Source organism: Ptychodera flava, chromosome 12 (genome assembly GCF_041260155.1).
Source record: "Ptychodera flava strain L36383 chromosome 12, AS_Pfla_20210202, whole genome shotgun sequence".
Taxonomy (NCBI): domain Eukaryota; kingdom Metazoa; phylum Hemichordata; class Enteropneusta; family Ptychoderidae; genus Ptychodera; species Ptychodera flava.
In genome coordinates this window covers 34,311,910-34,336,476 of record NC_091939.1, presented here as the reverse complement: position 1 = coordinate 34,336,476, position 24,567 = coordinate 34,311,910, and the positions used below count along the sequence as shown (strand labels likewise).

The 24,567-nt window shown below is 38.3% G+C and overlaps 1 long non-coding RNA gene across 1 annotated transcript; it reads left to right on the top strand.

Moving 5' to 3' along the window:
- The first annotated feature begins 9,929 nt into the window (after window positions 1-9,929).
- On the top strand, window positions 9,930-23,519 carry LOC139145722 (uncharacterized). The gene is made up of 5 exons (XR_011554994.1): window positions 9,930-10,162; window positions 11,310-11,450; window positions 12,265-19,925; window positions 20,199-20,321; window positions 22,625-23,519. It is a non-coding gene; the product is annotated as an uncharacterized lncRNA (long non-coding RNA).
- Window positions 23,520-24,567: the final 1,048 nt, after the last annotated feature.

The window sequence follows — 24,567 nt, the reverse complement described above, 5'->3', positions numbered from 1 at the left end:
CCCGCATCACGATTTTGCTCTGCTTTACAACAGCACGTCCACAGTAATCAGCCTACGTTTACTCTCTGCGTCTACCCTGTCCTTCTTTCACGTTATAGGCCGACCAAAGCAACCAAGAATTTCCCTTTCTGTCGACACAAGAAAAACTTACCAGTCTGCTGACACTAGAACAAAAGCCCGCCCTTCATTGAATGGATGTCTAGAGAAAGACTGGACAACTATCGCAGTTATAAGTATTCGTATTATACATTTCCAGTTGACAGCAAAATATCAACGATTGCAAATACGTAGAATGCCGTCGTGTCTAATTACGTTCTATACGTCGAACAAAATGTTTCGGGAAGCAGAAATTAATGTTTAATTCACTTCTACAGAGTGAACGCAATTTATCCGGAATCTTCACATAAGAATGGGTTTCTACCAAAATAAAAGTATCGCGCATTCCTAAGTAGCTGTAAAATTTCTGTGCTTTCAGATCATTTTGCTCAGGACTCAGAGAGTCCAACAACCACTGTACAACAATACTTTATCCTGAAATAGCTTTTGGTACTTACTCACTAATGCGTTCATCAATGATTTTGCGATGCTTAGCACTGTTTGCTTTACTGGATAATTATCTAGTATATTACACCAGGGGCAGCAAACAAAGCCAACTGCTCGAGAAAAAAAGACGCATTTATATCACATCTAAGTAAACAAATGCTTTTTATGCTACTGATCAGATTTCCAAAATTTGTAGTGGATGAGAACAGTGCACAATCATGAAACAAAATCGAATTTCAATTCGTAATTTGGTAATGTCTAGAAATGTAATTGTTCCATTGTTACAGTCTCAAATGATTAATATAATTGTCTTCCCAGTGTTCATACAGCAGAGTATTTTTCAGTTAAACGCGAAACAAATTTCCTCTACCGACATTCCAGCGCCAATGTAGACAGGGGAGGTGGACTCTATAGCGAGTGTTCTCAAGGGCGTTTAGCAGGTTGTGTCGTGAGTGCCATGAGTCAGTTTTGTAGTTTATTACATGCCTCCATGTGAGTGCAAATCACTGCATTGATTTGAATAGGAATATTCGGGATGTTAGCGGGCCGGTGAATGATTTATTACATGCCTCGAGGTGAATGCAAATCAGTGCATTGATTTGAATAGGAACATCCGGGATGTTAGCGGGCCGATGAACGATGTACTGACCGGTTTCCATGGTTACCCGGGCCAGTGAAGCCCTTCGACGTTTTCGACGTCAAAGTAGACGCTTAACCTTTTGAGCGCCAAAGTCAATCATTGTCACCTTCATAAAATTTACCCCAGTCATTTTTTTTAGATTTTTGCCAAAATTTTGAGAAATATGTAGCCAATGAAATTTTATATCCATTTAGTCAAATATTATCAAAAATTACAGAAAAATTCATTGGTAAAATGTTGCACTCAAATTTTGGTGAGAAAAAATTACAGCACTCAAAGGGTTAACGCTAGATGTAAAATATCCATGCGCGCACTGCTATTTATACTTGATGCTGGTCGATCATGGTAAAATTGTTTGAAAATGTCCTGCATGTATATCATATAGCATTAACTGTGAAGAGGCATGTAATAAAAATATTATTGCCTGAATACATGGGTTTATGTGCCCTCGCAGCAGGAGACAATTTGCCCTCCTGGCGTCGGGCAAATTGTCACCTGCTCTCGGGCACATAAACCCATGTATTCAGACAATAATATATAATACTCGTATATTTGTACCGGACTTTGCGGTTTTCTTGTTAGTATCGAATATTTTGGTTACCAAATTTTCGAAAAAACATTAGAAATTCGCGTAGTTGTTACATGAAAATAATTTCGTTTCATGAGGACGAATTTTCAAACTTACAGCGCTGTTGTATTAAATTGCCTCTATTCTTTCGTATGTATATAGTTATTACGAAGTTCAAAGAGATCTTGTTGAAGCTTCCTCTGAAAGGTAGTGTGAGACTACAAGATTGAAATTAGAAATTAGATTTTGAGGGGGGTCGCTTTTTGCATTTCATCTGTAGCTTAAGTTCCACCGACCCCCCCCCCTCCCCGTAAAAATGAATGCTCCCTAGACTCTTTAAAATATATATTCAGATATTAAAGATACTGAGTACTTTACCATCACACTTTAGAGCCTTTTAGCCCTAAACGAACAGAAAGCGCCACGAAAAAATTAAAAAAAAATATCAGGCGCGTCATACTGTACGCCTGCACCACACTTATTAGCAAGGGACAAAGACGCTTCACGTACTCAACAAACTGAGTACATGTGACCCCCTAGCCTGCTTTAAAAATGTATCCCTGTGTCAATGAAGTGTGTATCTTTACACTCAATGTAAATTTAGATTTACAGAGAGTACTTGTCGCTGTATCTGAGAGGGTACTTCAAATTGTCCCCGACTTTTAAAGGAGGAATGTAACGGTTTTAACCAACGCCCTTCGAGCATGTATTTTGAGCAAAGCCATGTAATCCCTCAGCTTATTAATCGTGTCCCTAGTTTGGTTGACATTTTGCGGCAGTGATAAACAACGAGCAAAAACACAGAAGGTGATTTGCTATTTGAATTATATGATGTTTTACTATACTTTAAAAGAGGCATATATCAGCATGACCATTGAACTCGTGGAAATGTTTCAGATCCGTTTCGAAAACGTTTAATATCTAAAACAGGCTTATCACTAAAATTTCAATAAACGTGTGCAGTGCAGTCGAGATCGTTGACTCTGTTCAGACAACCAACTCAACCTACTTCGAGATAGCAACAATGGGTCACTCATTTTTACAACGGCAGCGTCGCACTCTGTTTCCATTGCATAGGCCATTTTGATTGGTGGGGCTAGTTTACTGTTGGTTTTCTGATATACGAGACTGCAAGTTGCTATAATAACAAGTGTAAATACACATGTAAAGTTCGTCCCGTTTCATGAGGACGAATTTTCAAACTTACAGCGCTGTTGTATTAAATTGTCTCTCTTCTTTCGTATGTATATAGTTATTACGAAGTTCAAAGAGATCTTGTTGAAGCTTCCTCTGAAAGGTAGTGTGAGACTACAAGGTTGAAATTAGAAATTAGATTTTGAGGGGGGTCGCTTTTTGCATTTCATTTGTAGCTTAAGTTCCACCGGACCCCCTCCCCGTAAAAATGAATGCTCCCTAGACTCTTTAAAATATATCTTCAGCTATCAAAGAGACTGAGTACTTTACCATCACACTTGAGAGCCTTTTAGCCCTAAACGAACAGAAAGCGCCACGAAAAAATTTAAAAAAATATCAGGCGCGTCATACTGTACGCCTGTACCACACTTATTAGCAAGGGACAAAGACGCTTCACGTACTCAACAAACTGAGTACATGTGACCCCCTAGCCTGCTTTGAAAATGTATCCCTGTGTCAATGAAGTGTGTATCTTTACACTCAATGTAAATTTAGATTTACAGAGAGTACTTGTCGCTGTATCTGAGAGGGTACTTCAAATTGTACCTGACTTTTAAAGGAGGAATGTAACGGTTTTAACCAACGCCCTTCGAGCATGTATTTTGAGCAAAGCCATGTAATCCCTCAGCTCATTACCCGTGTCCCTAGTTTGGTTGACATTTTGCGGCAGTGATTAAACAACGAGCAAAAACACAGAAGGTGATTTGCTATTTGAATTATATGATGTTTTACTATACTTGAAAAGAGGCATATATCAGTATGACCATTGAACTCGTGGAAATGTTTGAGATCCGTTTCGAAAACGTTTAATATCTAAAACAGGCTTATCACTAAAATTTTAATAACGTGTGCAGTGCAGTCGAAATCATTGACTCTATTCAGCCAACCAACTCAACCTACTTCGAGATAGCAACAATGGGTCACTCATTTTTACAACGGCAGCATCGCACTCTGTTTCCATTGCATAGGCCATTTTGTTTGGTGGGACTAGTTTACTGTAACAGTTGGTTTTCTGATATACGAGACTGCATGTGCTATAATAACAAGTATAAATACACATGTAAAGTTCGTCCCGTTGGTCACTGATGACCCGAAATGAACCCGGATACACCGCACAATGCATCTGAAGAGAACATATTGATAGGCGCTTTCTTTCAAATGCTTGCGATCGCAAACACGCACCTGGACACTGGAAGACGAAAACAACGGAGATACCACGTGAAAGCTGTTTTTCAATGCGATCTTTTATTAGACAGTGATGTCAGACTAGTTCCCATGGTGACCACAAAAGATCAACAAGAATCACAGCGCAATCCGACGTATATTTTTTTCTGACGCTTTCTACAAACTAAGTTTCGAGTCATGAAGGAGGAAGTATAGAAATTACATTTTACATGACTAACGTTCGGTTTTAATTTTACATACTGTTTTCTAGAGCCACAGAAAGTACATTACATATAAATCCAGCAGTGAAAACCGAAGAGATACATTGATTTGTTTTGCATGAATACAAACCTTGCAAGAATAGGTGAGTACATGAGTACTAATGGGTGGGGGATTTGAAAATACCAAGGATATGTTAGGGGCCATTTGAAGGGATTTAGGGACTTAAAGGGGGACTCGAAGCGAAACTGTCTCTGACTGATAGGAAATGTGTGTCGGATTGCCTCTTAAATAAAACTCAGAAAATTAACTGGTATGAAAAAAAAACCCCGCAATATACACAAACCTACAGGTACTTTCTCACACCCATAGACATCAACCAAGATCACATGGAACAGCGCTAGCTCCAACCTCTTTGTTCCGTGTGTCAACAGAAAACATTAATTTTGTTTATATAGAGCAGTACAAAGATTACAGTGAGTCGCTTGTTCCAATGTACAATGTTTAGGGTTTATGAAACAGCTCTAAATGACAAATGTTGACAAGCGTACTGAAAATCACTTGTGAGACGCCCTTCCCACGCATTGACACTGGAACAGTGGAAGTCACACTGGGTCACTTTAGGACACATGATGTTGAACAGTATACACACTGAAACTGGCCTTTCAGTAAAAGCTCAGATTTATGGGTTAGAATAGGCCATTTACATGACCAAAGAGTGACCTTTGGCTTGGTTTGTTGTGTAACTCTACAGCAGTTTATTCTCCTTCTCCCTGAAACGTGATGAAAAGTCAAGTTTTTAGCTGATCAACAAAGCCACATGTGTACAGTCAGCATTGTTATTGTTTTAAATTGAATTCAAGACAAGACTAGAATTCATTTGTCATGAATAAAATGATTACGGTCTTTACACATGTACGGAGTGTTTTGCCAAACATAATATTTTTATCCTATCATGCTGTGGAGAATAGAACAAGTAACTGCAGTTGATTCACAGAACAAATCCAGCAGAAAATTGGTCAAAAGGTACAGCTAATGTCCCATCCTACAAATATGCAAATTATGTTCACTTTTTCTGACAGGTGAGGGAAGTCATCCTGTTTCCAACCCTTTTAGAAGTGATCTTTGTTTTTCTGTTTAACAAGGCAAAGTTTTCAGTGTCAAGTCCGTTCCAAGCTAAGGGTAGTTTTATTTTGGGAAGATCTCAAAATTTTAGCAAGTCAGAAGGAGGTTTTGAACGCGTTTTGAGTTTGTTAAGGGGCATTTGAAAAAATCAGAGTACATTTTTTTATTCTCCCCCTCCCCCCCCCCCCCCCCCCACTCCAGTGGTGTTTGTGAATCCAGCCTAATTTAACAAGGACAAGATAACCATAGGAAACTTACTAGTCTGGTCTTCCCATCTGTCGTCATTTTAAGATAAATGTCGAAAAAATATGTTGTTGTTGTTGTTTATTTGTATTGTTTCACCATATTTACCATAGCTGTTGCAAATACACGTAAATGAAACCATTACTTTGGGCTTTCCCGCTTGAAATTACCATAGCGTTACTGAGTACAGCGCTGAACGCCCCACTCCTTCCTATATACATAAAAGGGATGTGATATCCTTCCAGTTCACACATGAACTTCCAGTTCACACATGAAAGTGTTGAGGCAGAAATACCCTGGCCTGTTCACAACTGATTGCTTTGCTGAATGGTGTCATCACCTCTACAATTACATGACGAGCCGCCCTTTACAGACCATGCCAATTTGTTCAAAAGACTAACGACATCATTGATTCACGGTCGAAGCGGGTTACAATACAGTGGGGCACGACGTGAAAAAGAAACATATTTTCACCAAGGGGTAATGTTAACAACGAAAGCTCTCGCCATAAAACTTTTCTATCGCGATCGGCCAAAGGTATTTATTACTAAATTTTTATGGTATTACAAACAGAATAACTTTTTTAATGTAATGCTTATGTTGAACAACGAAAAAGTACATGTAATGTTCACCTACACGGAATCCGTTTTGTTATAGGTCTACGTACACGGTTTACTTGATATGAAAGTGGGTAATAGTAATGCGAGTCTGCTATGCTGTGTCAGCTCGGTATTTCTGCAGTGTTTTCTCTGCATGCATGTCGATTGAAAGGGCACTTTCTGCCCCATTCATCAAAATAAGGGGGTAGATTTGACCTTTTAGGGGCAGTCACTGTTGATGTTGATTTTGCCTTCTTAGGAAGCGCTTCCCCGATATCATTACGATCGTCACCAAGTTCGGTTGCGTCGTCTATGTCTCATGCACCACCCGTACTAACATCGACATTATGATGTTTGTCAGTTTTTGATGTGCTCGGCTGCTCTCCATCTTCTTTCGAGTTGTCACACCCAGGTTTTCCGATTCAGAATTTGACGTATTTGTTCCCTTGGAAACGTTCGTGTCCTATTTTTGAGGTTTAAATCCATGAAAATATGCTCCGCCCGAACGGGTCACTGTTTCACGTAAAAATCCCTGAACAAAGGTCGTTTTTTATCCCTAAAGCACTAAGCATGGGTCGATAACAAAACAAATGTCCCATGCTTCAGGAAAACCGTCACATGCAACAGAATAAGGCCGAACAAAAAAATTGTGCTGTTCCGATAACCCGACCTACCCTATTTTTTACCTGCCAACCCTAAACTTTTTAGAGCTACGTAAACACGGAAGTAATTTAAAGAAAGAAAAAAACCGTAAAATCACTCGTCCGTTACTTGACATTTGAATTTTGCTTGAACAGGATATCTCTTATGTTTTTTTTTCTTACACATATATGATACATTTTTCTGGAAATGTTGTGGCCAGTGTTTGACCAACCTGAACCCCTGAAAAATGCTTATTTAAAAATAGAAATATTTTGGAAAAAAATCCCTGCCGACGTACCTCCCCGTATTTTTCAAAACCATGTTATCGGAACAGCACAATGTATTTATTTACTTACTTACTTATTTATTTATTTATTTATTTATTTATTTATTTCGCCGAGGTGAAATTCCCCAACTTTCTCAAGCAAATCCTAATAATGGGCCATATTTTTGGAATATACATGGGTTGATCTGTTTTCGACTTTCAATTGGCCGGCACATCCCCCGAATGAAGATATCAGAAGTACCGAGTAGGCCTACACTTACTAGGAGCCGATCAAACGATTGTGTTTTATTGTGATCGAGATCGATCGTCTAAACCTAGAATTTTCCATTATCCCATCATTGATGATTGTTTCCTGCTTTCAAAATTTATCACTATGAAAACATGAACATCAAATTGCACTAGTATCCGTGGAGACTGAACCGCAAATACGTCGTTGGCTGTTCTTTTCGATGGGTTCACTCAAAGTCATGGATGTCACCAAAGCTGAATGACAGGCTTTGTCTTTTCCGAGGGAGTATTATGACTAGAAACAACATAAAATTCACAGGTCGCTACACTATGCACTTGGGACATCCTCAAATATGGGACATCTTTGCTTTCTGTGTTTTGTGTGCGATTTCCGCGCACTGGTCAGTAACTTTTTCAGGGCAGACAATGGCGCGAAAAGCGCAATTTGCTCAATTGCGCATGCGTAGTCGAGAGAAAACCCTGTTGTTTTAAATTGTTGTTGTACGTCTATCCAGAGCGTTGTCACTGCTTTGAGTGTGCATATTCCCTTTACCCTTACAACTCGGCCGTCCTCAACACTTCAAAATCTGTGGTAGACATGCTCTGATTAGATCAAATACACAGCCTTTGTGTATAGACCCTCGCTTTGTGTTTCTTTTATATTGCGGGGTTTTTTCAAAGGTCAGCGGAGGCACCGTGGCAGAGACTACACGAAGCATCATGCAGTCGCGTCATTTCACAGTGAATTTCAGCTTCTTAAAAAACAAAGCTTGACAAGACATTTCAGGACAGCTATAGCACAAATGTATATTCATATTCATATATTTAAGCAATAATTCACCCCTCCCGGCCCATAATGAACGAAGACAAACTTTGCACGACAAAAGTTTTCAATTAAAAATCGACTTTGCCAAAGCTATGTACGTGAAATATTCCTGGACGGTAAACTGCTGAATCAGTATCCCTGGCAACCGAGACTACCTCAAGAGTCAAAATGTTTTGAAAGACATTTCCAGCGACATGCACCGTAGAGCAAACAGATCGAATTCCTTCCACTCTTCTAATCATTGTGTCTGAGATCAAAATATACAATAGACAGGTCATCCCTAGTCCCGGCAAACTTTATGGGTTTTTTTTATTCCCCTTCTTATTCATGCAAAAGTAATTATGTTAGGGAACATCAGAAAATTTTCCATTCTTTATTTCCCTGCACATTTATGCAGATACCAAATTTGAGCAAATACACAAACTGCATTCAATCTCAGAACTAGAGGATTCCTCAAATTGTCATCATGGTAGCGGCGTCGTGTTGTACTACAAAAATGTTTGGGAGACAAACCAATAACCGTGATTCTTTGTTAGTCCAGTAATTGTAAATTAGTTATTCGTTTTTCGAAATCAGATTTGTGTTTGTCACATTAATCGTTTGTGCTCACATATTTCAAAATTAGTTTTTGAAAAAAGACCATCTTTAAAGATACATGTCGATTAAAATAGAAGCAAGGGAAAAAAGACATTCCGCATCGATTCCTTAAACGACTTTTATTTCTTTTTAATGAATTTTTAAAAAGCTGAAAAATTATATTCCTCATTTTACACAACGGTCAGATCTGATTTAGCGAATTGTGGTGGTTTTTGTCAGAGTCCTCATCTCCGAGTCGTGTGTAGGAACCGACGAATGCGTCATCGGGCAGGAAAAATTAGAAGTCTAGAGTAGCAAGGCTAGATTCTGATTCACTGTATTTCGCAGAGGTAAAGCCTACAGACGCCATGCGAGATATCAATCTACAAGACTCTCCCTTACCTCACTGCTCTGTCTAATATCTCTAAACACGGGTTCTTGACCTGCACGAGGAAGGCGGAACTCCAGTTTAAAAATGAATACGAAACGCAGATAAGTCATCTTACTTCTAATCACGTTTTCGTGATGTAAACAAAAAAGCGGGCATTGGTCTTCTGTGATTTTTAATACATTCTTGGATTTATCCTTGCAAATTAAAATTATACAACTATGATCAAATCTACTAGCATTTTCAGGAATTGCGTTTCGTTTAAGTGGATATTTAGGAGTCCAAGATAATCTGGCAGGTTAAACGTTGCTAAACTCAAAGTTTGCATGTGATGTCATTATTGCCAGTCCCAAGCCTTTTCGGGGGCTATTGTGGAAATCCCCTTGCAGTAGCATAACAATACGGCTACCTGGAACATTTTAAGTCGATCACTTTTCGAAATTTAGATTCTCGGGATATTTGCATATTCGGCGAACACAATATGCTCGTTCTTCTAGAGACTACAAATAAATTCTCATTGTCTTTGTTCAGACAAAACTCTATGCAAAAAGTTATGGCGATGGATAAAGAAAAACCTAAAAGCCTTTAGCACAGATAAATAGAGAGACTGCCTCTTTATTTGTCTGTGCCTTTAGCTAGTTTACTTCCTCCTTGGAGCTCAAAGGAACCAATATAGTGTCATCGTTCACAAAATAAAGCAATAGTTGACGTTCAGGTGAAACCCCCTGCTGAAGAAAAATGCCTTTATTCACGGACAACCGGATAGTAGCCGGATGTGTCACGGATGCATCCAATATTTCGGGACTTAAACCCCCTAAGTGTATCTAACCACGGCAGTATATAAGTACATGACGAGCCTAAACTAATTCATTTTCAACGTTTACTGAAAGAGGTGCGATACCAGTGTCGAGAACAAGCAAGGTAAGCGTTACAATGTAAATCACACTCTCTTATCCAAATTGTGATATACAATAACACAAATTACTTCAAGTACAAAGTAAGATATATGTTACTTAAGTTTCATTCACATCGCAATTTTGATAATTTTTGAAAATTTGATAATATCACACCTGTATTCATTGATCTACACTTCTGCCGGCTGAAGCTAGAATTAAATTCAAAATCTTGTTGACGACCTATAAAATAGTTCATCATATTGCTCCACTTTATTTCATGGATCTGATCGAGATATACACCCCTGCCAGAGATCTCAGATCGAGTGATTCCTTACGTTTAGTGCTACCGCGTGGAATGTTCAACAGGGCATATCATGGGCAGAGAGCTTTCTCTGTCTGCGCACCTTCTCTATGGAACTCATTGCCTCTAGAAATCCTTAATGCTAGCTCCGTTGACTGTTTTAAGGGTCTTAATTTTACCGTAACCGCTGATGCTTGATTTATTATTTATTTATTTTATTTTAACGTTTTCTGCTACTCACTCTGTAGGATTTTAATAATGTTTTTGGTATTTTGACTGTCTTTACTCTGCAGAAATTTTCATTATTTTTAACCATGTACGTTTTTAGCACAATGTGATTGTTTTTACATTTTAACTTTGTCTTACTTTGCTGGTATTTTTATGGATTTAAATGTGTAAAGCGCACTGAGACGTATGTGTAGTGCGCTTTAAAGAAATAAATATTATTATTGTATTATTATCGCAATTTTTAGACTGAGATTGCAAGATGCTTGAAACTTAAGTGACGGATAGTAGTACTTTGTAACTTAAGTAATCAGTGTTATGATTTATAACGCTCTGCTTTTGGCATTGAGCACTGTAATTTTTTCCTCGCGGACATCTGTATACGTTTGGGTGAGTGTTTATATATATATATATATATATATATATATATATATATATATATATATATATATATATATATATATATATATATATATATATATATATATATATATATATGGACAGTGACATAGACAGATACTATTGAAACGCTGATTTTAGATGTAAATATCAGTATCTCAGAGATACAGACATATTCATGTTGTTACATTTATGACCAAACAATATGTTTGTACGCGACTGTACCGTCTCTACGTTTCATTAAAAGGTGTTGAAGATGAAGAAATTCACTGCTGTGATCTGTATTGCCGTCATTCTCTGTCTCCTAGTTGAAGATGGTGAAGGTTGGAGAAGACGTCGACGACGACGTCGTAGTCCACCACCACCGCCACCATCGCCACCATCCACGGTTAGTATAAGTATTCCAAGTAACCATGTGAAATCTTGCAGATATTTTTACAGTTCACGTCAAGAGCAGTTACCTTGATCAGAAACCAGTGTTATCTGCTTCCGAGTTGAAAACCGCTTTCACAGTGTTTATCAAAACTCAGTAGGTATTATAATGCGTTAACGATTGATCTATAACCCAAGTGGTTCTAAAATATCTCAAAGTGTATTCAAGCTCTCGGTAGTCGCACTATACTAAGAAAATTATTTTTGTTAATGTCGCGCTGCTTTGACTCGTACATCCGTATTCTCTACTGGAAAAAACAGTCTTACTGTCCCAGCCCATCTATTCTGAAACATGTTTTTAGTGATATAGCAAACATATGTCAAAACGACTACTGAAATATGCAGAAACGTAGCCCGATATTTTCGTCCCACTAGTGATGTGCCACAAGAGATTGGAAATGGAAAGCGTACATCAATTGTCAGCGTTTACCATATTCTGACGTTATGTAGTAAATTTACATTTTTGTCTGTTTTGCGGAATCGGTAAAGATGTCAGTTACTTTACTTCGTTCTTCATCAGATTTAGATACAAAGTTTCTCTGGCCTTAACCTTGACTTTTCTGACTCTTTGTAGTAATCACATTTTTCAAACAAATATCAATAATACATTGTAGTCAAAAATCAGTAAATAAAATTAACTGAAGGACTGCTTTTTTCACTGATGTTTTAACATCAAAAGATATGCAATACGCCCGGCTCGGTGCTCTGGAATAAACTCATATTATCGGCCAATAAAAAAATAATATTGTTTCTATTTTTATTTTCTTCAGTGTGGACGATGCAATGGGCTGGTATCGAGGGCAACGTCTCCTAGAGGCTCCCGCAATTTCGGCACCTGTTCGAGTTGTGGACACGGATGCAGAGAGTGTAGAATGTACTCCTGCAATGGAATGGATCTCTATGGGTGCAGGACAAGCTGCTCTTCTGTACAATACTGTCCGTAATAGCTGAGCGACCACTGGAGAATCGAGAAGTGAAGACACCATCAGTATGTAGATGGACTTTTCTCCTGATTTAATCGAAGACCTTTAACACACACAGCATGCAGCATCAAAGTTCAGTATGGTTTTCCCCTTGGCATATATTCATTCTTGATAAACTGCTGTACTGTTTTGGAAAGTATTATACGTGCGATTTGTGATTCAGTTGAGCAATTAAGTAATTGAGAATACTTTTGACAACTATTATCAGCAAAAATCTCATTTATGAGGTTTTAACTTATTGTAAAGGCAAAGGAACATTCCGAGGAAATGTCTGTGACAAATTTACAGTTTTAACACTCTAAAAGATAACGTTTCTTTTCAAACCTTTTCACTGACATGTCTGTTTCTTTTCAAATTAACTGTTTTTGAGACGTTGCTTACTAACACTTGATTTAATACTTTGATTGTGTACATAACATTCAAAACTTTTGTGGTCGATTAAATATGTGAAACTTGTATGAACAGGCCATTCATTTATTTACATTCCATTTAGCAAGGTAAAGTAGATAGGTGTAGGCATATGCCTGTTTTACTTTGTCTGTTGTTGAAGGTTTTACGATACATGATTAAAACACAACAACAAAGGTTAAATAAAAGCACGGATACGCCAATCGTGAATGTTCCATTTTAATCTCATTTCTCCGAAAATTACTGCTTTTTCGTGCAAGATTATAAACTGAACAGTGATGTATTTTGCGTGTACGAACAGTCACTCAATCAATCAGTCGATCAGTCAGTCAATCAAGTTTTTGCTTTCGACAATAAATTTATCGTTGCAGATACTAGCTCAATTTTCATTTTATCGCAGCTACCAAAGAGTAGCTAATGCCTTAGTGTTGAAGACTAGGATTGAGAACGACTTATCATGGACAGGTTTTCTATGAATGATGAGGGAATTAAAGTAACTGTTGACAGTTCCTAATGAAGTGGAGGCATCATGGGCCAGTGGCTAGAGCCAGTGGCTAAGCCAGTGGCCACTGGCTTAGGTTCAGTGACCAGGGGTAATAATAATTGTAAAGCGCCTTGATCACAAGTACTTGTGGATATGTGCGCTAGATAAGAACCCATCAGTAGTAGTAGTAATTGTGGTGAGTAAATTCACAAAGTAAATGTCAACATCTACAAACAACAAGTCAAACAGCTAAATGATTTTAATTTTCTCTACAAAAAAAATTAACATTTTTACTTCAAGAGAGGTTATAACCTTGATATAAAGGCGACCTGAGATCTTTCTGTCGTTTCCTTTGTAAGTCATTCAGGGGATCGGTGACCGTCTCAAGATTCTGTAGGTTCTAAAGAGGTAAATTGTACGTATTGTACAAAAAAGCTCTTACGTATACTGGCACAGATTCTATTTAAGTTAGTATGCGCCTCGAAAGTGAAAGACTTACACTTCTGTTCAAACTTTCCTCTATAAAACATTCAACCATTCTCTCGCCAAAGCAAAAACAAGCGACCTAGCGGCCGATATAGCTCCGCTGTGTTTATGTAGAGAATAACTATTTTTGACACATTTTGATGAAGAAGGTGGAAATCTTTGATAGCTCAAATAGCTAAAATAGCTGCAAAAATACACAATCGAAGATTTCATCATACTTTGAATATATCACATCAGCTCATCCCTAAGAACATGTCAAACAAAGCTATCTGATGAGTAGTTTTTTGGAGAATAAAATTTTCTGACCAAAAATGGCAACAATTGCCCCAAAAAATAAAATGTGCAGATTTCATCATAATTTCAAAAGATCAAATTCAGTTCATCTATAGAAACCTGTATACCAAATTTCAAAGCTGTTAGACCAGTACTTTTTGAGAAACACATTTTTTAACCAAAAATGGAAAAAATTGACCCAAAAATTCAAAATTGCAGATTTCATCATAATTTCAATAAATATTATTTAGTTCATCCATAGAAACCTATATACCAAATTTCAAAGCTATCAGATGAGCAATTTTGGAAATACACATTTTTTGACCAAAAATGGCAAAAATTGCCCCAAAAATACAAAATTACAGATTTCATCAGAAATTCAATATATATTACTTAGCTCATCTGTAGAAACCTGTATACCAAATTTCAAAGCTATCAGACCAGTACTTTTTGAGAAACACATTTTTTGACCAAAAATGACAAAAATTGCCCCAAAATTACAAAATTGCAGATTTCACCATAACTTCAATAAATAACATTAAGGTGATCTGTAGGAACCTGTATACTACATTGCAAAGCTATCAGATGAGTAGTTTTGGAAATACACATTTTTTGACCAAAAGTGGCAAAAATTACCCCAAAAATACAAAATTGCAGATTTCATCATAATTTCAATAAATATCATTTAGTTCATCTGTAGGAACCTGTATACCAAGTTTCAAAGCTATCAGATGAGTACTTTTGGAAATACACATTTTTTGACCAAAAATGGCAAAAATTGCCCCAAAAATACAAAATCACAGATTTCATCAGAAATTCAATACATATTACTTAGTTCATCTATAGAAACCTGTACACCAAATTTCAAACCTATCAGACCAGTACTTTTTGAGAAATACATTTTTTGACCAAAAATGGCAAAAATTGCCTTAAAAATGCAAATTTGCATATTTCCGCACAATTTGAACAAATCTTGAATAGATCATCCTGAGAGACATATGTATCAAATATCAAAGCTATCTGACCAGTTGTTTTGAAGAAGATTTTTAAAGGTTTTTTTTACCAAAAATGACAAAATTGCCTTAAAAATACAAATATGCAAATTTCACCACGATTTGAACAAATCTGACTGAAGCCACCCTAAGTAAACTGCATATCAAATTCAAAGCAATCGGACAAGCAGTTTCAGAGAAGAAGATTTTTTAACCGAAAACACCAAAGAATGCCCCAAAAATACAAAAATGCAAATTTCACCAAAATTTGAAAAAACTTAAGTAAGGTCACCCCAATTGAACTGCATATAAAATTTCAAAGCAATTGGACTTGCGGTTTCAGAGGAGAAGGCAATTGTTGACGGACGACGACGGACGACGACGGACGACGACGGACGACGACGGACGACAGACAACGACGGATGACGGACGACGACGGAAAATCAACCTATTTGATAAGCTCCGCGTCGCTGACAGCGGAGCTAATAAATATGAGGGGATCACCGAGCAAATTTTGGTACTAGAGAAACAGCTTACCCAAGATTTACCGATATTTGAAATTCAAAATGGCCGCCATGCATGTGTTAACTCCATGAGAAAAATTAAAATTTTTGAAACACTAAGACCTTGAAAATGTTTCTCACTCCAAGAGTTTTAAAATGAGCCCCACAAGAAGTAGATCAGAAATTTAAAGGATTGTAAAACTTTGAGAGTCCGAAAATCTGTTCCCGAGGAGCATTCTACCTTTAATATCGCTCTACGTACAGGTTTTGTGTGACCGAATGGTTCTGCTAGGGGCATAGGTGTACTCGGCATCGCCTTTGCTGGAAATGCGCACATTTCTTTTCCTGGCAACCAGTCCCCCTCATTCTAAGAAGTATCGCCCTGAGAATATGGTAACTTGAGTTTTTAGACTTGCTGACATATCAATATTTGCTAAGAGAATGACATTTTTCCAGCTTGACTTTTTTGATTTACAAGACGTTTCCTTTGATAGAGAGACTTTTATTTCAGATGCCCATAATTTCCGAGGTCAAAGGGGTCAGACGTAAGGACATGTTACTCATTTAGACTGCGAAATTTCAAAGGGCTGGCTTATCAGTTTAGACGAGACATTCCTAACAGTGAACTACCACGTAACCTGACCAAATCACACTAAGAACCTGATTTAATATTTTGTGTTTGGCAGACATACTGTTTTATTTTTTTAAAAATAATTGTATTTGATATGTGCGTACATCTTTAGCATTGACCTTAAATAATTTTTAAACCAAAATGATCTTGATAGCAAGTTATGGAAAGGCTGTGTGCAATAAATAACAGCGCCCTCTATCACCGGGATAAAGTCAATACAATATACTGTCCTTCAGCAGCTCTTCCTACCTCATAGAAAACTTACAGGCGGATTTGGAAAAGGAATAAGAAATACACTTGTTTTTCAAGAACATAATCAAAATATCTCAAATGGCTACACATGTTGTCATTACAAATGGCATTACTTGAAGGTTACAAGGATCTAAGCAGAGTTTTTAAACCTTTCAAAATCTCTGCTAGTCGTCTCATGATGTGATTACATTCCCAGAGCATAGGAAAATGGTGACATTTACATAGGTACTGCCCATGACAAAAAATTGGCATTTGACATCATTAAATTCTGTAGTCCTGTCACTCAGTCTCGTGGCCCTCCATTTATTCTTCGATGCTGCAGCAGAAATCAACGGGTAAGAATGCCAATTTGCTGAAATGCGTTCCAGGGTGAAATAGGCTAATGAAAATTCACGCATGATATCTATAAATGTACTTAACAACCCTATTCAGATTAAGTACATTTATCTCAAGTAGCTAATGTCTATAAATGCATAGATATTGGAAGTTTTGTATTGAAAAAGTATTACATAGTTTTCTCATAGACTACCATGTATATTGAATCAACATTATCAACAGCTAATTATCAATTAAATCCAAATATCAAATTTTTGTACACATATGCTTGGCAAAAATATTTCGATCCACCTGTAATTTCTGTCCAATCCGTTTGAGGGGTAATTTCAAAATTATAGCAACCCAGAAGGAGAAATTTGAATATTAACACCTTGTGCGTTTGTAAGAGGCCATTTCAAAAAATCTGAGAATCTTTTTTTGGATTCTATCGCCCCCCTGAGGTGTTTGTGTGTGCAGCTTTACTCGAGCGATGTGTGTTTTGGGTAGGTCATGAAATTGTTGTCATCTTAAAAGGGAGGTCATCAATTTTTTAGTACAATGGGTAGGGGGGTTCATTTATTTTGATTGATGCGCAGGAAGAATTTGCCGGCCCACCCCCGGCCATAATAACTGAACGCTCCCGAAAGCCTGCCGCACACGAAAAATCGCCCGCACACGAGAGTAAACTAGCTGAGCAAACAGCCTCGAACGAAATTTTGCTCAGCTAATTTCTCTCGTGTGCGGCAGGCTTATTTAAAGGAAGGCAGTCGTCGGAACTGCGCGTGTGCGACTTACTTGTTTACAAACAATGTATTTCATGCATGATATCTAGATGTATCAAGTCAACATAGCTGAAACATTTAAATTTTACGATATTCATTGTGCACAAACATGTTTTAACGTTCATCAATCGTCAATGTACCGTACTAGATATAGTGTTTACATCGGTCGTGGGGGTCCCCGGCGACCTAGCTTTGAGCATGAGCTCTCACGACTGCCTCCCTTTAGTGTACTCCGAACTCATCTTTGTGCAAATGTGATGACCTCGACAGTTATACTCTAAAATGATCAACACGCAAATGTTGAACGTGAATGAGGCCTTTGGTATGCAACCTATTAGTGGCATGCCCATGCACGTTGGAAAATGATATATCATTGGTGTGTAAGACTTACGAACAAGTTGAATGCACTGACCGAACGAGTCTAGCTCTATGAGGAAATACACCGAGCCCCAGGCAACGTCCAGAGACAAATCGGGTCATCAAATTTTCCACGTTCTTGTTTACGCAACTTTTACATTGAATGTATTTTGTTTATCAATACTCCGAAAGGTCCCGCCCCGAGGTCCCACTTTAGGGCTAATCCTGCCTATTTTAAAGAGTAGAAAACTGCACAATGCCATTCAATTTAATGCCTTGCTATTTCCTTATGACGCGGAAGGGATTTTCCATCCTAGGTGTTCACCACTTTGATGCAAAGACTAAGAATTTAACCTCTTTGTCCTTGGAACAGCACACAGTATAGACGTGATCAGAATGGTCAGACCGCACTCATCGGGACATAGTTTATACTAAAATTTGGAGTAGGGTTAAGTTAGTGTCCGATGACAAATTTCCATGAGTAGAAAACAATAGGAAGTTCAAAAGCTCAATTTTTGCCATGAAATGGACAGGTGCCGCAAACGAAGCTGTTCGTGCAAAAAGGTGTTCGTGCGAAGTTTTTCAGCGGGCGGGCAGATTTCAAAAATAATCAGCGGGCGGGGAGAAAATATCGATATTTACTGTGGGCGGGGAAGAAATTTCATTACTTTCAGCGGGCGGGGAGAAAATTTTTGACAGTGGGCACCGGAAAATACGTAGAGGGAGGGGAAATACGGCTTAATAGAACCTAACTGAGAGGGGAACAATGTTCCAAGGTATACTGCTAACTGCTTGCATGGTTTTGTGTTGATCTGGGTTGCCTAGTGGGCATCTAGTTGGCAATGGGGAATTTCAGTAGTGGGGAGAGGGCAGCGGGGAGCTTGAATTGTTGTGGGGAGTGGGGAGCGGGCAGACTGTAGATACCGGAGGGCAGTGGGCATCAAAATTCAGTGGGAGGGCACATTTTCAGTGTATGCCAGTGGGAGGGCAGTTACGAACAGCTCTCACTCCAAATTTTAGGTCAGGGTCAAAAATAAGAAAAATCGGTATATCAGCCTTCAAAACAGGTTTTGTGATGATTTTGAGAAATTCACGAAATTTACCAGTTGGCGGCACCTGAATGGATCTACTTGCAGTGAAATAGAGATTTAAATTTACGTTGTTCTTGCCAAAGGCGCGGAGAGGACGTCGATGGCAAACGAATTACCACGAAAACCTGATTAAACCGACAAATCACGATTAGGCCAAAAACATTTTTGTGCTGTTCCGATAACATAGTTTTCAAAATTTGGGTAGGTATGTGGGTAGGAATTTTTTTTCAAAATATTTTTATTTTTAGATATGCATTTTTCAGGGGTTCAGGGCGGTCAAACACTGGCCACAACGTTTCCAGAAAAACGTATCATACATATAAAAGTGAAAAAACATAAAAGACATCCTCGTTCAAGCAAAAATCAAATGCCAAGTAACGAACGCGTGATTTTTACGGGTTTTTTCTTTCTTTTTTTTTACTTCCGTGTTTACGTAGCTCTAAAAAGTTAAGGGTCGGCGGTAAAAAATAGGGTAGATCGGGGTATCGGAACAGCACAATTTTTTTTGTTCGGCCTTGTAAGAGAAAAAACGTGCCTTGAGGAAAGGGAAAGTTCGAAAGTGCTCATAAACGTTAAATGAAAGGTCTTTTCAAACTGTGAATAGAATTCCCTTACAGGCATGATCTTATATTTTTGGCAGCAACTGATCACTTTCTAAAGAAATACATACCCGGATACGATCGGCTTAAAATACTGAAAATCTATTGTTGAGAATGCATGAAAGAGAAACTGTACCCTGATGTTCTCCGCCCCGTTGAAGCGGTCTGTTGTTGAGCCTGTCAAACCTCTCTACAAAAACCGCTCTTCCGTTAGGAACCTGTGTACTTGGTAGGACCGTCTTCAAGAAACAAGTCCTGTGACTGAAGAGGTTGAGGTAAGACTGTGTTCTAATGACGCTACAACGGGAGCTAAAATATCTTGCATGTCCTCGTCTTATCGTTAGCTGAGATTTGATAAAACGCATTGTTATTTGAATATTAGATATCCTTTTCTATGTAGAAATAAGCCATAGAATCAAAGTCTGTCCCAAATATTCATCACTGTTAGTGTGAAATTTTCAAACATTGCGGAAAGTAGCAATAACCACTCTGATATGATAATGAATGATTGGATAGTTACCTTTCTGTCGTCTTTTTTCTCTTAAAAGGAGGTGAATATGAAGAAGTTCACAGCAGTCATCTGTATCGTCGTCGTCCTTTGTCTTCTGATCGAAGATGGCGAAAGTTGGCGCCGTCGGCGTCGTCGGCGACGCTCACCACCGCCACCCTCGGTCAGTACATTCGCATTCTTCAAAGCACTTCGCTAGAAAAGAAGAATTCTAAACTCAGTTAACGTTGTGTGCAATGATAAGACTGTGGGCTTATTGCTATTGTCGGAAGGACAGACACGAGGCGGCTCGACCAGTGCTCATAAACTTGACCTTTAGCCGTAACAACACACTAAACAACACACTAGCTGCTTCTTTTCGTCGGATAAAACTGTCCGTTGAAATCCAGCGAGCCAAAGTTTTACCTGAAGAAGACAACATGTGTTGTCAAAATGTAATTACCAACAGTAGTGAATCACGATCAAGTTTATCAGCGCTGGTTTAATCGCTTCACTTATCCTTCCTTCCCCATGCTTTAAAATCCGTTGTTATCGGGCTGATTCTCCTCTTCTGACATACACATGTTTCCGGTCAGAAAAATCACTAAAGAGATCGCGGAACTTACATGTATATGTGAAAAGGTTTAGTCGCATGCAACCTTACGACAATATAAAGGTATGCTATGCAACTTACATTAGCCTATGACGTCATTATTTGCTGACAAATATTAAAGTTTCGGGAATATCTTTATAAGTTTTTGTCACTTTTCAAAATCAAAATAAATGTGTTTGGTTTTTATTCAAATGTTTAGTTGGCAATATACAATATCTGTGGATTGTACTTTGTACCCACCGCGAGTGCTGTACGCGGTGACCGTGTCTGAAAGGCTCGAGATATACAGTACACACTCTCAATGACGCTTATCCAAGTCAAAGGACAGTTAAAGTTGTCACCGGTCTCAGCGAAACAAACTGCTCCTTTCACTCTACTCTTCAAAATTGATCGATCAGTCAAACTTACAAAGTGACATTGTTGTTTTGCAACTTAATGTACATCTTATTTTGATGCTGTCTGTCTGAATGTGACCATTAAATTATGGGCGGCGGATCGCCCGAAATCGCTTGATAGGGTAGTTTTTGGGAACGACCTGCAGAAAAATAGAACGATTTTCGTCATCGACTGGCGCATTAATATATTTGTATCACTGTTATGCGGTTTATCGAATTTTTTTCGCATAATTTTGTAAAACGGTATATCCTATGCATCAGGCCGATATGTAATTTTATAATTTTTAAATCCCAAGTCAAGTTGAAAATAATTCCGGTTCACTTTCAGTTAGATGATGACCACGCGGCCCGCTACGTCATCAAAAAGTTAGCATTGAATCCCATGGAGCGCGCGACGTTCGTAACTTGGTCTCAGTGATATCAATACTTCATAATTACAATTTAATATTTTTAAAAAATACGAAGATTATATAATATTTGTAGACTATTCACGGCCATTTCGCCTATGAGCGTTCAGGCATTCAATCCGGGTCATTTCCAAAATTGGCGACGCTATATTTTTTGCTATCGTTAGCCAATCAGCGGCCAGCGCGCCATTGACACCCACAGCTCCAGTCCAGAGTGCATTTCCTGGCAACCTCCACATACGTCCATAGTTATGCATTATTAGACATTGTCAGTTTTGAAAGAGGGGTTTTGCCAAAACACTTGGCGTTGCACATTTCATGGGAACACGTATGTGGTCTGTGAAATAAACATCTATAAATTGCGCCGTATTCTATCATGATCTCGAGCAGTTATATAGCCACTCTGTCAACACACATTTTCAAAATCGCGTACCATTTTAGTCTTGGTAAGACAACCATCCAAACCCCATATATTGCAGTGATAACCGGGACTCTGGCCTGAAGTCCTGCGAAATACAAATCGCGTACCTTCACAGATCTTTCAGAAAACCCCATGGCAGCTTTCAAAAATGGAAGATGTTTTATATTCGCACCGCAGCGGTGCGGATAAGGAATGTAAATTTCTTATTCGGCTCACCGCGGGACTGATAAGTTCTATCAAACTTCCAGTTCTTCTACTCCATCCATAATTTTTACCAGGACATGGCAGTTCATGAGCAAATTTGTTGTATGTACACTTTACCTAACCCTAAATAACATTTCGCGTTACTTAATCATTTTGAAATTCGCTTAAATTAAATGATAGCAGTTACTGTAATTTTCTCTGTAATTTTCCATGTACAGATAATGTTGTGATCACCTCTGCTTTCAACTATCCCAAGGCGTCCTTTGTTTTGTTTTCAAGGTCCTATTTCTTTCAGTGTATACATAGTAATGCCTTGACTGCTTATGATCGAAGATTAAAGAGTTCAATATCCTCACTTAAAACAAAGTAAAACAAAGGTCGATGTAAGATTGATAGTGACATTTCCTTCGAGTTTTATTAACCAGTGTCTATGTACTGTTGTTTCAGTGTGGAGCCTGCCAGGGTTTGATCTCCAAGGTTGCTGGTACCTCTACGGGCACTCATCACTTCGGCAACAGATGCAATGGATGTGGCTACAACTGTAATGAATGTTTGGTCCATGACTACGGTACCTACGAAGTCTGGGGATGTAAAACCTACTGCTGAAGTAAAACCTCGTCATTCAACAAATATCAGACGTGTAATGCAACGGACAGCAGAAAGGATTGTTGATGCTGGCAACTCTGTTTTGGTAAACCATCTTCATCCGTGATATTGGAGTGTAGATGCAATCAATCAATCAATCAATTACGTGGTGGTGGGACCGTGTTCAAGACAAAATAATGACAAACTGTATAGCAAAAGTCAGCATAGTGATATTCAAAAGTAATACAATAATCAAGGCAGCCTTATCATTTTTCATACAGAATGATAACTTAAAACCAAATCTATGTCGCTTTTGATTACATTTTAAGGGAACCCGTCGTCGGAACTGCGCCTGTGCGAGTTTCTTGTTTACAAATACATTTCGTGCACGATATCTAGATGCACCTCATCATCATAGCTGCTACATTTAACGATGTAGTAGTATGGGTTGCATACGACCTTTGAGCGCAGTTCCGACGATTATACCCCTCTACAAACATAATAACCATGGTTTTCGGTGTTTATATAGGCAGTGTTCATGCAGTTGAGTAGAAATGCTGCCTTTATCTTTGCCTTATCGAACAAGAGTGAAAACTTTCAACTGTACAGCAATGATTAGTGAAGACGTTGAATGTTTTTATTACTCTCACTAGCTTTTTTTTATATATCGGCGAACTTTTTCCAAAATATCAGCTTTTCACAATAGTATAAAAGTACGTTGACTTTGTAAATAAATGTATATCATTATCTGTTCGCATTTCTCTCTGTCGATCCGTACTATATTCGATTATCAACCAAGGAAACGATAAAATACATGCACATTCTCTCTCTCTCTCTCTCTCTCTCTCTCTCTCTCTCTCTCTCTCTCTCTCTCTCTCTCTCCTCTCTCTCTCTCTCTCTCTCTCTCTCTCTCTCTCTCTCTCTCATTAATAACTCAGAGTTTCACGGATTTCACCGATCGGTGACAAGTAGAGTACAACTGACTTTCTGACTGTCTTTTGTGATCGAACTTCAGTCCTTTGTTTTAGTTGGTGGGTCCAGGATAAGTGGATGGTACAGGAATTCGAGCTGCATTGGCTAAGATTGACCATTTGATTTCATACGGCTTGTCCTTCGCCTTTAATTTTCTCATACATTTTGTTATTTCTCTATTATAATTATCGGCTTGACTTTAATGGTTGAAAGAAAACACATGAATAGTTGGAATATCTAAGTTTGAATGTATTATCTGTCAGACCTATATTCTTTCAGCTAGTGCACATTGATAAGCTATCCAGCCACCTCCTTCAATAATAAAGCATATCCCAAGCGCTATCCACCAGCGAATCTACGGCATTTCCTGTGATGAAGAGGATGTCAATGATGCGGCACCACTCTACAACCAAGCACTAAAAGACAAATGAGATCAGATAAATGGTCACACTGTTTTATAATAAGAGACGTCTTAGACAATCAGGGCTTTCTACACCTCAAAGATGAAAATTGAACCGAAGATCAGAAACGTTGGTGGTTATCGTGAATTTACCTTGTAATACACCAGGCATTGTGATGGCATTTTGATGTTTTTTTACCTCCAGCACATGCACTTGACAAAACTGTGGACCTAAAAAAGAGAGAAACCAACCGGCCTTGTTTTTCATACAATTACACTGTGTATTCCCAAAGGCGGAGGTCTCTCATTTCTCTTATAATAGTGAAAACATTAAGAGGAGACGGTATACACATCAAGCACATGCTATATCTGCATTGCCATTCTGTTATTGTTAAATAGAGAGTACTGATGCGAACCCATATTTTAACAGTTT